The following is a 5,194-nucleotide window of genomic DNA, read 5'->3' on the forward strand; positions in this document are numbered from 1 at the left end:
CGCGTGCGTGTGTGTGTGTGTGCGAGAGAGAGAAAGAAAGAGAGAGAGAGTGAAAGCAAAGTTCAGTGCCTCTTCCCAAATCCTGGAACCCCAATGGGTCACATGTTAAGTGTCAATGTGAGCCAGAACTAAAGCCAACTGTAGCCTTCCACACACAGGAAATTTCAAGTGCCTAAGCACTAGACAAAACAGGAGTTAATAAAAAAATACTCTCCCTGATAATGAAAATCTTGAGCTGACCTTCATGTGGAGATGTAAGCCAAATTCATGTGACCTGAGTGGTCCAAAAAACTTCGTCAGACTTTAAAGTTCTTAGAATGCCAATGTCCCAACCATCTGGTAAAAGCAAGCTCGAATCCTCTCTGAAAGAATCCATTTCTATCCAAGGCCTCAAAGAATTCTCAAAAGGAAAAGGAAAAGGAGCAGCTAACAATAAAAAACTACTAAATATATAGACAGAAGAAACAGATCTGCACAGACTTCAAACACTTCAATTATCAATCTCATAATCTGAAGTAAATATGGATATCATGTTTAAAGAAATAAAAGACAAGCTTAAAGTGTTTGTAGGGAACACAAAACTATAATGAGGGTCTAAGCAGATGTTAAAAGATAAATTGAGGCATATGAAAAATTTTAAGAGTATGAGCAAAAACCAATTTGAATCTGGCAGTGCCAAATTGGAAGAGGTTAGGAGCACCCTGCCAACAGGAGCCAGGGGCAAGACTTATACAGAAAAAGGCAGAAGCAAGGTAAGGAAATGATTGCCTACAGCTTCAAACATAGTTGGCTGTTTGTGATTGGTTGTCGTTAGCGTTTGATTTTGCAACCTTGAGGCATTCACAGACTTAGATTTTGGTGCTTATGTAGGTGTCACAGGGTTACAGCCACTTCAGTCTAGTGGCCTCCTTGTTTAATTAATTTAACACAGATTTGAGGAAAAACTGAATATAATTTATTGTAATGAAAATTGTAGGGGCGCGGAGTCAAGATGGCGGCGTAGGCAGACTCTGAACTCACCTCCTCCCGTGGACACAGCCAATTTACAACTACTCGTGGAAAAATTACCCCTGAGACAGAACTGAAAACTGGATAAGAGGAACTCCTGCAACAACGGACAATCCTAACTGAGGTAGAAGAGGCAGAGACCCCCTTCCGGAGAGGAAAAACGCCGCCTTCACAAGCCGCCAGCTTCACGGCCGCCGGGAGCAGCTCACAGAGTTCTTTTTTGCTCTGATTTAATAAGGAAATAGTATTCTTTTTTTGTTTCATGACTGCTATGAGTCCTCTTATCTCTAAGGACATCAATGAGATTATTTTTCTTTCTTTTTTGTTTAGTTTTATTGCTTCTGTATAACCTCTGTTTTCTCTAACTTTTTTTTTTATAGCAATTTGGATTCTTTTATTAAAGTCTTTCCTCAAATAAAAAAAAAAAGAAAATTGTAATAAAATTAAAAAACCCAATGGATGAGTTTAACATCAAATTAGATAGAGGTAAAGAGAATGAGTGAACTTGAAGATAGGTCAAATAAATTATCCAGAATGTAGCACAGAGACACATAAAAATAGAGAATACGAAAGAGATATCAGGAGGCATGGAGAATAGAATGTGAAAAGCTAATAAAAGTTAATTGGAGTTTGGAAGGACAGGTGAGAATGAGATAGAAAAATATTTGGAGAGATAATAGCTGAGAATTTTTGATAACTGTTAAAGACTAAAATCTACAGATTCAAAAATCCTTACAAATTCCAACTGTTTGGAACTGAACAATTAAGTAAATCATGGCAGATGGTGGGAGCTTAGTTTCTTACTGTTGCAGTAAGAACTAGGCACACTGCAGTGAAGCTTCCAGACATCAACAACAAAGAAAAATCCTAAAAGCTGCCAGAGGGTGGGGGAGTGGGGTGGGGAATACACATTACCTTTAACAGAGTAACAGTCAACAGAAAGCCGATTGTTTTGACAAAAATGATAGAAACCTGGAATCAAATCTTCAACGTGCTAAGAAAAGAAGATAACTACTAACCTAGAATTCTGCACCCGGGGAAAGGATATTTCAAGAATAAGAACAAAATAAAAACACTTTCAGAAAACCAAAAACCAAGAGAATTTGCTGCCAGGAGACCTTTTCTAAAGGAAATTCTAAAGGCTGAACTGCAAGCAGCAGGACGGCCATCCCAGATGGAGGCTTACAGTCAAAGGAGGAATGAAGAGTGGGAAAAGTGGTAAAGACGTGGGTAAATCCAAATACTCACTGTATAAGTGAAAAAACACCAATAACATCTTGTGTGCGTGTGTGTGTTTTTAAACAAGATAAAAGTAAACCACTTTAATTAAAATAGTAAGTCAGTCTAGAGGATGGTAAATGGTATTAAAGTGTTATAAAGTCCTTGTACCGTCTAGAGAAACAGTAGAGGTATTGTTTAAATTTAGACTTTGATAAATTAGTACGCACATTGTTATTTTTATGGTAGTCAGTGAAAGAATAGAATATAGTGTATAATTTCCAAACTAGTAGAAAAGAAAAATGAGAGGATGAAAAATCCTCAATCAATCAAAGAAATTCAAAAATATGAGAGAAAAAGAAACATAGTGGAACAAATAGAAAGCACAAAATAAAGTGGAGGAACAGATATAGAAAGGTATCAGTAATTTCATCAAATCTAAAAAGGATAAGTGAAAATATACAAAGAACACTAAAAATTCAACAATAAGAAAATAACCAAGCCATTTACAAAATAGGCAAAAGAGCTGAACAGACACCTTACCGAAGAAGATGGAGAGATGGCAAATAAGCGTATAAAAGATCCTCAACATTATTTGTCATTAGGGAATTGCAAATTAAAACAATGAGATACCACTACACATCTATGAGAATGGCCAAAAGGCAAAACCTGACAATATCAAACACTGGCTAAGACTCAGAGGAACAGGAATTCATTCATTGCTGGTAGGAATGCAAAATGGTACAGCTTCTTGGAAGACAGTTTGGTGGTTTCTTACAAAGCTAGACAGTTTTACCATATTACAATAATCACATTCCTATGTATTCACCCAGTTGAGCTGAAAACTTATGTCCACACAAAAACGTGCACACAAAATGTTTATAATTGCTTTATTCATTATTACTCCAAACTGGAAGCAAACAAGCTGTGATTCAGTGGGTGAATGGAAAAACAAACAGGTACATCCATGCAACAGAATATTATTCACTGATAAAAAGAAATGAGCTATCAAGCCACAAAAAAATTTGGAGGACTCCTAAATGCATATTGCTACATGAAAGAAGCCAGCCTGAAAAGGCTACAAACTGTGTGATTACAATTATATGACATTCTGGAAAAGGCAAAACTGTAGAGACAGCAAAAAGATTAGTAGTGCCTGGAGATTGGGAAAAGGGGGCAAGGAATGAATGGGTGAAGCACAGGGAAATTTTAGAGCAGTGAAACTATTCTGCATAATACCGTAACGGTGGATACATGACCTTACGCATTTATCAAAACCTATAGAACTTCAAAACATGAACACTGAACCTCAATGCATGCAAATTTAAAAAAATCATTTAGGGGTCTGGAAGATCCAAGGGAAGAATCTAAACTATGACAATAGAATCTAACTGTATCACAAGTGTATTTGAAAAGACCTCACCAAAGAGGATGAGGGAAAATATGCTGACCTAAGTAGCCTTGGAAAATAATGGAGTCTGTGAGACTAAAGGCAAAAGCAACTAAACATAAGCACTGTACTCTAGTTGATAAAGTTGCTTCCCATGGAGGTACAGGCTAGCAATTCTGATACTGCTATACCTGTATGCTGGAACTGAACAATTAAGTAAACCATGGCAGATGGTGGGAGCTTAGTTTCTTACTGTTGCAGTGGGAATTTATGGATAAGCGCAGGGAGGAGGCTAGAATCATCCATATGGTAATGGATTAGAATTGGAGACATGAATAAGACCACATGACTAACCTAACAGATACAAATGGTCGTACAGTTAACACTACTTAATATGCACACACATATCTCTTTGCTTTGTCGGCTGAGAGGGCCTAAAAGAAATGATATCCTAGTAGTAACGAGCAACCTAATGCCCAGATCTTTGTTTGTAACACTGTTATCCAACAAAAGGAACTGGACTCCTTGGAGAAATGGCTGATTCTAGGACTGGGGCAGGAAATACACAAGATAAGCCTTGAGCATCTTACAATGCCGGAAAGTCAAGAAGTACTCAAAAAACCAACCAACCAACCAAACCAAACAAACACCTCATAATGATTCAGATAGATAAAAGGGGCACAGTGGTCAATGGAAAGAGTGCCCTATGGCCAAAGCTCAAGCAATTTGAGCAACAAAATAAAGTAGTATTGAGTTATAACACACACTATAAGACAAATATCCATGAGTCCATACTGACATGAATAAATGGTAGCATGAATAAATAAATGAGAGAGAAGAGATAATTGTCCCATGCAGAAAAATTTTAAATAATTTATGTAGATTTTCTCAAGGAGGTGACACATAACTCTTCAGTCCTTATGTGTGGGCAGCACACAGTGACTTCCTTCCAAAGAATACAGCATGGATAGGGGAAAAAGAGTAACTTTGTAGTGGAGAAACCTGAAAAACATTAGCTCAGTCAAGTGATCAAGGTCAATATCAGCTGTGATAAGTCGTGTTGATAGTATATACCCTTGGTCTGATGTAATGAAAATGGCGCTTTGCCTCTGTGATATTCCTCCCCAAAACAAACTACCCCAGTCAAATCATGAGAAAAACATTAGATAAAGTCCAGTTGAGGGACATTCTACAAAATACTAGACAAGTACTTCTTAACATTTTCAAGGTCATCCAAAACAAGGAAAGTCTGAGAAACCATCATAACCAAGAGAAGCCTAAGGAAAAATGATAACTAAATGTAATGTGGTATCCTGAATAGGATCCCGGAATAGACAAAAAATGTTAGGTAAAAACTAAAGAAATCTCACTTTAGTTAATAATATTGTATCAATATTGGTTCATTAATTATAACATGTATCTTATTAATGTAAGACAATAATAGAGGCAACTGGGTGTGGGATATATTTGAACTCTGTACTATCTTCGCAAATTTTCTGTAAATCTAAGACTGTTTTAAAAAGTAAAGTCAATTAATAATAATAAAAAAGGAATAAGTGCTACAGTTAAGAGAAAAAG

Source organism: Ceratotherium simum, chromosome 2, assembly GCF_057802395.1.
Source record: "Ceratotherium simum simum isolate JZ-2026a chromosome 2, ASM5780239v1, whole genome shotgun sequence".
NCBI classification, from domain to species: domain Eukaryota; kingdom Metazoa; phylum Chordata; class Mammalia; order Perissodactyla; family Rhinocerotidae; genus Ceratotherium; species Ceratotherium simum.